Source organism: Lactuca sativa, chromosome 5, assembly GCF_002870075.4.
Source record: "Lactuca sativa cultivar Salinas chromosome 5, Lsat_Salinas_v11, whole genome shotgun sequence".
In the NCBI taxonomy this organism is placed as follows: Eukaryota; Viridiplantae; Streptophyta; class Magnoliopsida; order Asterales; family Asteraceae; genus Lactuca; species Lactuca sativa.
This window is the reverse complement of record NC_056627.2, coordinates 319632986-319645193: the sequence shown is the minus strand read 5'-3', so window position 1 is coordinate 319645193 and position 12208 is coordinate 319632986.

Here is a 12208-nt window from a genome sequence, read left to right as displayed (position 1 = left end):
ATTTAACAAAATCTTATTAAACTTATTATTACCAGTAAGTTTTAATTTTATATAGTTATATCTAAAAAATTAAATTGCAAATTTCTACAGGTTTTTCGCTTTCTGAGGATCAAGTTAAGAACTTGACACTTTATGAGATTGAATTATTTTTTTACTCCAAAACAATTCAAGCCTCAAAGATTTTGATGCAATGCCTTACACTGATCATGAGTTCGTCCGTATCTTCTTCAAATAATCAATTGATTACTGATGAGCTAGATTTTGACAGGACGACTCTATTGCAAGAGTTCTATCAGCTACTTGGTTCATTAACAGTTGAACAAAGAGGTGTTTTCAACGATATTATCACAAATGTTAAACAAAAGAAAGCAAGCGTCTTTGTAACACCCCAAATTCCAGAGGTGCTATTGAAAGGCTTAAAGTGTAAATTAAGGAAATGGACTCGACGAGTAGGCATGCTTACTCACCGAGTCGGAGCGGGATTCTGTCGCGGGTTAAGTGGCCAACTCGCCGAGTCGGCGGCTTGGACTTGACGAGTTGGTGCTGAAGAGAGAAAACCCTAATCCCGGGGGTTGTGCCCTATATAAAGCACATTGTAACCCAAACTCAGCCTCTTTGTTACCGTTTTGAGATCCAGAAACCCTAATTTTCATGTGAGACTCCATTGTTGAGGAGATTAGAGCTTGGAAGAGGAATTTGGTGGAAGGAGCTTGAGAAATTAGAGGCTAGCATCAAGGGGATTGTGTAGATCTGGGATCTACATTAGTTTGGGTACATCTCAGAGGTAAGGAACCATTATCTTAAGCTATTTCCTTTTTGGTTCATCCTTGGTAGTTGATTTGGAGTTCCTTAGCTTGTTTGAGATCTATTTCGGGTTTGGAGTTTAGATATGAGGTTGCTACTCCAGATCTAGGCTTATGTGTTGGATATAGTGTCTAAGTCCATAACTTTATTTGGTATGTACTTGATCCGACCCGGCATGGTCCATTTGGGTTGCATGGCATTGCAATACTTGGATAGACTAAATGAGAGAATATGGCACTTATGATTATTAATATATTATAAGTTCTAATATATTAATAATAGTGTTATTTAATTAGTATTGATCAAGTATTAATCTAGTATTAATTTGGTGATCAAAGTGAGACTAATTAAATAGATAGGGTTGATTATGACAATCATCAATTCTTTTATGGTGGATTAATGATCCATGGTTTATGGGTTATGGATGTAACCATTTGGAGCTCCATGGATAGTCCATGGGAGTTACAAACCCATGGGTCATGAGAAATGAAGAGTCATGACAATTATGGTTCTTCTTAATGAAACCCTAATTGTGACACCACTATAAAAGGAACCCTTTGGCTAGCAAAATCGTGACCTAGTGTTACTAGAGAGGGCATAACCGATTTTGAGTGCTAGAAGTATTCTCTCAAGTTATTCCAAGTTTTGTGGTGTTGTGTGAAGCATTTGAGGCACAACATTTGGGGTGCTAGGCTCACAAAGTCTTGAAGGAATCCAAGCAACAACAAGGTATGTATTTCTACTAGTTTTTATGTTTCATATATTCCCCATGCCATGCTAGTTAGGAAATAACCTTGAAAAAGAAATTTGCATGTATATAGAGAAAACATAGATTCAAGGTTATTAGGGTTGCATGTACACTTAGGAAGTGTTAGATTGCTCAAAACCCATCAGTGGTATCAGAGACTAGGATTGTTTTCTGTATACTTGATGCAAAACTGCTTGAAAATCGAAAATTATGCTCACTATTGACTGGACTCGCCGAGTTAATGGGGGAGGACTCGCCGAGTCCATGTACAAATTCATCCTACTCGTCGAGTAGGATCATGCACTCGACGAGTAGGTGCGTGCTGGGCAGTCTTTTCGTGTTTTGTTGCTGGAAATGGATTAAAATCATTATCTCAATCTGTTTTGGACTTGTAAAAACTGTTTTTCAAATTGATAATGATTATGTTAACCCATTTTCACATGACTTTTATCAATTTTCAAGAATTGTATATGTTAATATGATTCATGAAATTGCTTGGCATGAATTTGTGTTCTTATGAGTTTTTAGAAGATCATAGGAATTATGTGTAACCTTCAAGTTTGTTTAATTCATGATCTTAATTGTAATGATGGTGTTCATAACTTGTCCTCAAGTTATGGATAACCAAAAGTCACTTCTTTAAATTATGATTAAAGAACTAAAGAGGTTTCATAAAATGAAGAGTCTTCATTTTTATGAACCATTAAAACTCATAAGTTACAAATTGAAGAGACTTGGAATAGTTTCAATTCTTGCCCTCAAGTTTTCGAATTTGAAAAGTCTTACACTCTAATACTTTAATTCCAAATTAAACCTTAGATTTTTAAAAAGTTTAAAAATCAACACTTATACTATTATTATAATTTTATTATATAGATATGTATAAGAATATGTCGTTCTTATCGTTAGTAGGCCTCATTCACAAAGCCAGTCTATAAGGGGGGTATAAGGTTGTTGCCTATAAAATAGTGACTTAATGGGTGTCCACTCTCACCCACCGCTTCCTTGATTGGTGGAGGGTCGTTAGCCGAACGGGTAGGATATGACTTTAAATTCTCATTAAAAGTATAATGAATTATAAAGTAACTATACATTATAAATTCCCAATCTTAGTTACTTTAGGAAAATGTGAATTTGGTGCTAGCCCATAAAATTGCACTTTGTACCTTACCAAGTCGTTAGTGGAGCGTGTGTGGTTAACCGGCACACTAACATGGACTACTAAGAGTGGCAAAGGGTAACTTGACTTTATTATAGATCGGTGGAGCGTGTGTGGCTAACCGGCACATCGATTAGGTAATATTGTTAAGGGTACCAAGTCAATTTGTATGGTTATTCACACCTTGTTTGTGATCTTCGGCATCCCAGTCACAAACTTGAGAGGGCACATTCGAGATTCAAACATGCCATTGAAAAGTTCAATGTATCTCAAAAGATCTAGGAATTTCAAAACCAATAAAACCTAATAATAAAATATTTCGTCTTATGGTGGAAATTGGCAAATCGTCATTTACCTACCTTCAAATATTTTATAGTGTGGATTACGGCATCCCTCTTCCACCTATAAATAGTTTGTTGGATCCTATCCTTAATATTTCATTTGGGTGACTTATTAAGGACTCTTAATCTACTTAAACTTATCTTCCTTTTATTCCAGATGTCTTCCAATAACGCTGCTGGCTCAAACCCGACAAGCTCCTTTTCCCTAATGAACTTGTGTGGTAAGGTCATCTTTGATGGATCCAACTTTAATGAGTGGATCAGAAACATTAGGATGATTACCCGCTATGAGGACAAAGAATATGTCCTTGACAGGGAGCTTAAGGTTGTTAATGAAGCCACTGCTACTCCAGAAGAGCTTGCAGAGTTCATTGCACATGAAAAGGATGCCACCAAGGTGTCCTGCATCATGATGGCCACAATGACTCCGAAACTCCAAAAATCTTATGAAGATTTCTACCCCTATGAGATGCACCTAGATCTGATGGAAAGAAACCATCAGAGCGCGCGTCAAGAGAGGTATGAAATCATTTCCTCCATGATAACCGCAAGGATGAAGGATGGTGAACCCATCACCGGTCACTTGCAGAAGATGCAGAGGTTCGTTGACCGGTTGCTAAAGCTTAATGTTGACTTCCCTGAGGAATTGGCGATTGACATCATTCTCCATTCCTTACCTCAAAGTTATGATCAGTTTCGTATGACTTATCATATGAACAAGGAGGAAGTCACACTTAGCAAACTTCAAGGACTCTTAAGGACAGCTGAAAATGGCCTTAAGGGTAAAGCGGTTGCTAAATCTACTCCTTTAACAGCCCCTGTTCTTGCAATTGGGCAAGGGAAGGGTAAGAAGAGGAAAAGCCCTTCAAAGGGTACCAAGGGTAAGACTCTTGATGGTTCCTCTTCAAGTGGGACAAAGAAAGGTCCCATTACTCCTTCTTCGAACCCAAAGGAAGCACAATGCTTCTATTTCCAAGATAAGGGACACTTCAAGCGAAGCTGCGCAAAATATCTGCAAGATGTAAAGGATGGGAAGGTTAAACCCACCCATGCAGGTATTTACACAATATTGTCTAACAACTCATCTAATGCTAATTCTTGGGTGCTTGATACAGGGTGTGGTATTCACATTTGTACTGATTTGCAGGCACTAAGAAGAAGTGAGCAAGTGGAGCACGGGAAGATAAACTTAGTCATGGGCAACAGGAAAGCATCACCTGTTACCAAGATAGGAGTTTATTCTTTATTGCTTAATAATGGGTTAATGTTAGATTTGAATAAGTGTTGTTACTCGCCCGAAATGGCGAGAAATATTATTTCTTTTCATGGCTTGTACAAACAAGGTTTTACATTTTCATTTGATAATAAAAATGGTGCTATTAATGTTTATTACAATGATGTATTTTACTTTAAAGCAATACCTTGTGATGGTGTATATGAAGCTGTGAATGTTGTAGATAATTTAGGAAATAATGTGTTGTATATTGATTCTTCTGATAGCTTGGACAAAGCATCCTTGTAGCATTGTCGTCTTGGACATGTTAACAAGAAGCGCATAGGCCAACTCCAAAAGGCTGGAGTTTTGGAATCATTTGACCTCAAGTCAGATGATAGTTGCGAATCTTGTTTACTTGGAAAAATGACAAAGTCACCCTTCACAGGTACTTGTGATAAGGGTGAAGGTTTGTTGGACCTTGTACACACGGATGTGTGTGGGCCCTTCAGAGTTGCTACAAGGGATGCTAATCGTTATTATGTGACTTTTACTGATGATTACAGTAGATATGTATATATTTACTTAATCAAGCATAAGTCAGAAACCTTTGAAAAGTTCAAAGAGTTTAAGCAGGAAGTTGAGAATCAATTGGGCAGGAACATCAAGATGCTCCGATTCGATTGGGGAGGAGAGTATCTTAGCATTGAGTTCCTTGACTATCTTAAGGAATGTGGGATTGTCTCACAATTTAAACCTCCCAGGACACCACAGTTGAATGGTGTAGCTGAGAGGCGCAATCAAACCCTGTTGGATATGGTTCGTTCCATGATGAGTCGAGCTTCGTTACCAATCTCTTTCTGGGGGTATGCCTTAGAGACTGCCGCCCATATCCTTAATCTAGTCCCTACTAAAAAGGTTGCCAAAACACCTCACGAGATGTGGACTGGGAAAGTGCCCAATTTGGACCACATCAAGATTTGGGGTTGTGAAGCTTTTGTGAGGCGTGAGACTCATGACAAGGTTGAGCCCCGAAGCGAGAGGTGTATTTTCATCTGCTACCCACAGAGATCCTTTGGTTACCTCTTCTACAGACCCAGTGACAATGTGGTCTTTGTAGCAAGAAGAGGAGTCTTTCATGAGAGAGAATTCATAAGCCAAGGGGACAGTGGGAGGCAAATTGACCTTGAAGAGCTTCAAGAGTCAAGTGGTGAAGGAACCTCAAATGCTGTCAGCCAACCTGAGGAGGAAACTCCTGTTGAGCCGATAGATGAGTCTGTACCTCCAAGACGTTCCACTAGGGTGAGGAACACACCTGAATTTTATTATGGTTATCACATCACCACTGAAGGTGATACATTTATCAGTGATAGTACACTGATAGATTTGGATGAACCTAAGAATTATAAGGAAGCCATGGCAGGCCCTGGGTCTGCGAAATGGAAGGAGGCTATGGACAGCGAGATTCAGTCCATGTATGACAATCAAGTTTGGAACTTGGTTGCCAATGTACCAGGTCGTAAGACAGTTGGGTGCAAATGGATCTTCAAGAAGAAGATCGACATGGATGGGAAAGTACACACTTATAAAGCGCGACTGGTTGTGAAGGGCTTTACTCAAACTCCGGGAGTTGACTATAATGAGACCTTCTCACCAGTAGCTAAGATTAAGTCTATTAGAGTGTTGTTAGCCATAGTTGCATTTCATGACTATGAAATATGGCAAATGGATGTCAAAACCGCTTTCCTTAATGGGAAGTTGGCTGAGGATGTTTACATGGCTCAGCCAGAGGGTTTTGTCGATCCAAAATACCCTAATAGAGTGTGTAAGCTTGAAAAATCCATTTAAGGATTGAAACAAGCATCTCGCGGGTGGAATCTTTGCTTTGATGAGAAAGTCAAAGAGTTTGGCTTTTCTAGGAGTGAGGATGAGTCTTGTGTGTATGTCCAGGCTAGTGGGAGCATAGTTAGCTTCTTGGTGTTGTATGTGGATGACATACTTCTCATAGGAAACGACATCCCAACTTTGCAGGAGGTTAAGGCCTGGCTTGGGAAGTGTTTTGCTATGAAGGACCTTGGGGAAGCTGCCTATATCCTAGGGATAAGGATATTGAAAGATAGGATTAAGAGACTAATTGGACTTAATCAAAGTACTTATGTGGATAAGATACTGAAGAGGTTCAGTATGCAAGATTCCAAGAAAGGAGAGTTACCAATCTAGAGTAATGCCAAGCTAAGTAAGACTCAGAGTCCGAGTACAGAGGCTGAGATAGCTGAGATGAGTCAGATACCATATGCTTCCTCTGTGGGCTCGATCATGTATGCTATGACCTGTACTCGCCCTGATGTGGCCTTTGCTTTGAGCATGGTCAGTAGATATCAAGGGAACCATGGCAAGGCACACTGGACAGCGGTAAAGAACATTCTCAAGTATTTGCGGAGGACTAAGGAATGGGTCCTTACCCTCGGAGGCAGTGATGACTTGAGAGTGGAAGGATATAGTGATGCTAGCTTTCAAACTGATAGGGATAATTTCCGCTCTCAGTCAGGCTGGGTCTTTATCCTAAATGGAGGAGCAATTACTTGGAAAAGTTCCAAGCAGGAAACAGTAGCTGATTCGACTTGTGAATCAAAGTACATAGCAGCAAGCGAGGCAGCAAAAGAGGCGATATGGCTAAAGAACTTCATCGGAGACCTTGGAGTTGTGCCAGCTATAAAGGAGCCAATGGAAATTTTCTATGACAGTGAAAGTGCGGTTGCTTTGGCAAAAGAACCAAGAGATCACGGGAGATCTAGGCACATTGACAGAAAATACCATTTCATCAGACATAGAATAGAAGAAGGACTCCTCATGGCAAAGAGGGTATCATCAGATGAGAACCCGGCAGATCCCCTCACGAAGGGACTGAGCAGGGTTAAGCATTTACAGCATGCAAGGCGCATTGGGCTGAAGGATGATATTAGTTTCAATAATTAGATTCCTGAAACTCGGAAAATGTAATTGACATTTGATGATAAATAAAAGTTGTTATTTATTTATGAGTAAGGTGTTACTATCTTGTGTTGATTCTTTACTATGTTTCAATTTTGCATGTTTTTACTTCCAAAATAATCATGTTATTATTCAAACCATCCACAGTCGGTCAAACTTTGGAAGTAAGTATTGATTCAAGACTGTCATGAATTTGGCTTGTATGATTTGTCGAAAGTGCTTTAGACAATGCAATGGTTGCTACAACATTCATGAGTACTCATAAGGGCTGAGTATTGGATTCAACCCATGCTCACTTGCATCACTTCATGGAATTTATCTCGAGTGATCGTGAGACGGTAGTATCATATAAATCTTCAAACCTAGAGATATGAGTTGTTGACTATGAGTTTGTTATTCATTGATTGTACGAAAACGCATTGGTAACTCGATGTTATAAAACGTGCCTTTGTGAGTAATTCAACGAGTAGTTAGTACAAGCATATCAGTTGAAGTTTATCTGTTCCTTCTAGAAATAGAAGCGATATCTGGGCCCCTCGATGATTTGGTTTTGACCTATGTACCGGGCCCGGTCAGAACCTAATTGAGGTGTTCAATTTAGTTCTATGTCGAAACAAATCGGAGATTGAGAAACAAATGCTGGACAATAAGTAAGACCATGTTCCATGTGTTTGTCCGGCTGATATCATGAGAGCAGAGGATTATATGATCACTTATCTTAAATGGCGTATCATCATCATCTCAGTTCCAAGAGACTTTGAAAGAGCTACGATTGCTAGTCGGATTTTGAAGTCATATTTGCAAATATAGTTATTAGACTTATCCAAGTGGGAGACTGTTGGATATAGTGTCTAAGTCCATAACTTTATTTGGTATGTACTTGATCCGACCCGGCATGGTCCATTTGGGTTGCATGACATTGCAATACTTGGATAGACTAAATGAGAGAATATGGCACTTATGATTATTAATATATTATAAGTTCTAATATATTAATAATAGTGTTATTTAATTAGTATTGATCAAGTATTAATCTAGTATTAATTTGGTGATCAAAGTGAGACTAATTAAATAGATAGGGTTGATTATGAAAATCATCAATTCTTTTATGGTGGATTAATGATCCATGGTTTATGGGTTATGGATGTAACCATTTGGAGCTCCATGGATAGTCCATGGGAGTTACAAACCCATGGGTCATGAGAAATGAAGAGTCATGACAATTATGGGTCTTCTTAATGAAACCCTAATTGTGATACCACTATAAAAGGAACCCTTTGGCTAGCAAAATCGTGACCTAGTGTTACTAGAGAGGGCATAACTGATTTTGAGTGCTAGAAGTATTCTCTCAAGTTATTCCAAGTTTTGTGGTGTTGTGTGAAGCATTTGAGGCAAAACATTTGGGATGCTAGGCTCACAAAGTCTTGAAGGAATCCAAGCAACAACAAGGTATGTATTTCTACTAGTTTTTATGTTTCATATATTCCCCATGCCATGCTAGTAAGGAAATAACCTTGAAAAAGAAATTTGCATGTAGATAGATAAAACATAGATTCAAGGTTATTAGGGTTGCATGTACACTTAGGAAGTGTTAGATTGCTCAAAACCCATCATTATGATGGTCCAAAATGTCAGAAAGCTTTTGTTTAAGAGTTGATGGTGAAGCCCCCTAGTCCTCAACTTTAGCCCTAGTGTGTTTTGGGCCTATATCTCCTTGGTTTCACATAAATTTTGCAACTTTATGTGAGGTTTAGACTGTAGAAGAGTGGATTTATGTATTGGAGCCCCTGCATGGCTCAAAAAGCACTGTATGGATTAAGAACTTGAGAGACTCGTTGAGTCACATGGGTGTACTCGACGAGTTGTATGAACATGTGCATGGACTCGACGGGTTGGAAGAACAACTCGGCGAGTCTGTTGAAGATTGCCTTGTACTCGGCGAGTCTGGTCGTGGAACCCTAACCTCTTCTGGTTAAGCCTCGAATCGGTGAGTCGAGGGGCGACTCTGTGAGTTGAGCAGGATGGGACTCGGAGATCGTTGGACTCGACAAGTCTTGGGGCGACTCGGCGAGTTGAGTGGTGTTATGGGAGTTTCTAAGTATAGGAACTCGACGACTGTTAGGTGCAATTGGTGCACCTTTTGGCACATCTTTTAGTCCCTTTTCATACATCTATTTAGCATAATTCTTCTTCATTTTTCTTGCATTTTATCATATTCATGTTAGTCTCTAGAACAACCTTATTTGCACACTTTTATGTCTTTTTCAGGTAAACCGGAGGTTGGAACGCGCTTTGGGAAGTGTCGGGAAGCATTGGTGAAGATTTCAGGATGATCGGGCGAAGAACGAAAAAGTTGGAAAAATCAAGTTTGGATTCAGAGTCAGAGGGGTTACGGGTCGTGTTGGATTTACACTACAAAATCAACACGAGCCATGTTGACCAAAAAGAGGAGCTGTTGACCTTACTGAACACGGGCCGTGTCAGGTTTACTCTATGTCCAACACGAGCCGTGTTCGACCAGGAAACCAACTTTTGGCAGTTTTTTCTATCTTTCATATTACGGGTTAAGGGCCATTTTTACACACACACAAGATATCAGAGCACATTTTGAGAAGGGATTTCGAAGGTTTTTGCAAGGATTTGATCATTTATCATTTAGAAACATTATTTCTCTTATTTGTAAGTTGTAATTGCACATTATTTCCATCTTTTATTCTTGTGATCTTGTTCTAGCCGTGTGTGGCTAGAACCCTAGTTTCTCCAATTTCATGTTTTGACTTCTTGGTAATGACTTCAATCATATGACATGATGTTTGTTCTTAATTCCTATCTAATGAATTTGATTTTGCTTCAATCGAATGTTTGATTCTAATTGGCCATTTGAATTAGGGTTAGGTCATTCAAGTTATCTCTTTTACAACATTCGTAATTGTTTTGTGAAATTAAACAAGTAACAAGCATTAAATTGATCTCTATTGAATGAATTTAGTGTAAATCTTATTCATACACTTTTACACTCCCGAGCTTATGAGGAGTATTGGGTGTTGTTGGGAACATTCACATAAAGCTTCATGCAATCTTATAATATAATTCTAAGAGCTTGTTTAGATTAGGTTAATAAGGTTAGGGTTAATCAAAGAGCTTGTTTTGGTTAATTAATGTAGTGAATGGGAAGTGTTAGAGCTTATTAGCACTTTCAAGTACCAACTTAGATAGAATTGAACGAATATTGTGTCATCTTTGAGTCACATTGCTAAGTTGTCATACATGAAGTTGGAGTCCTTTCAAAATCTGAATCTAATTCACTCATTTAGCTGATTGCGTGTGTTTTTAATTTGTTTGTTTAGTCATTGCACTCTAAAACCCCCCTTTTTACTATTGGTGACCATAGTACCTTATGCAAAGAGGTATAGACTAATTATTCCGTGTCTCTGTGGATCGACCCTGCTTGCTTTGTACTACCTTTTAGTGCAATATAGTGGGATTCTTTTGGACTATATCGTACCCCTTTATTTGTTGGGTTTGACACGCCTAACAAATTGGCGCCGTTGCCGGGGACACGGTGTTACTAATTGTTTTATGCCAAGATCTTTTCGTACAGGTACACCATTGCCACTTGATTCGGAGATAGAGAAGACTGTAAGGAGAATATGGAGGCAAGCCAAGATTCGTAAGAGGCAACCGGTATCCAGGACTTCTTCGCCATCTACTCCCCCGGTCATTAACATTTGGGAGGACATATCCCTCTCAAGTGTATCCGCATCAGAAACAGAAAGCCTCTCACTCTCATCTCAACCAAACTCACCCAAAAATACCACCCCACCCTCTTCACTTAATCATCATATCCCAAACACTACACCCACATAAACATCAACTACTACTCATACCATGGAAGATAACCACGGAAGGAATCCACCTCCAAACCCCCCGCCCGAACAAACTCTCCGCCAATGGTCAAGACAAGAGGTTACTCAAAAACCTCTTTGTATCACATATCCAGCTGCCACAAACCTTGAACTAAAATCTGGGCTTATCCACTTACTCCCAACTTTTAGAGGTTTGGAGAATGAAGATCCTCACAAGTTCCTCACTGAGTTCCATGTAGTATGTGTGGGTATGAAACCACACAATGTCACGGAGGACCAAATCAAGCTTAGGGCATTCCCCTTTGCGGTGCAAGATGCAGCCAAATTACTACTTGGGTAGATCTTGCAAGGTTGTTTTTGGATAAGTACTTTCCCGAGACGAAAGCTTCATCCCTACGGAGGGAAATCATTCGAATCAAGCAACACAAGAGAGAAGCTTTTCACACATATTGGGAGCGATTCAAGAAACTTTGTGCTTGATGCCCAAAGCATGGAATTACCGAATATCATCTTCTCCAATATTTCATTGAAGGAATGACTCCAATGGAAAGAAGGCTTCTTAATGCCTCCAGTGGCGGATCTTTACCCAACAAGACTCCTACTGAAATCCGCAATCTAATCAAGAACATGGCTGAAGATTCCAAACATTCAAGCCATGATGAAGAATGGTACACGGATGCACCCCGAGGAGTAAAGGAGGTCCAAACTCCTCAAATTGAAGCTCAATTGTCTGAGCTTACAAAAGTGGTTATGATGCTAGCCAAAGACAAAGGTGTGCAGCCCACACCCCGCCCATGCGGTATTTGTACTCAAGTAGGGCATCCAACCGACATGTGCCCTCAACTTCAAGAGGAAGATCATGAAGAAGCAAAATCCATGGGAGGTTTTCTTGGGTCTAATCAAAGGGGATGTAAGCAGCCATAGGGTGATCAAAGATGGAGTAACAATCAACGTTGGGGAGGAAATCAATAAAGAAATTATCAACCAAGTCAACCACACCAATACCAACAAAGACCACCTTTTCCACCACAAAACTTTCAGCCAAGGCAACCACAACACCCTCCTCAACAATCAGGTTCATCAAGT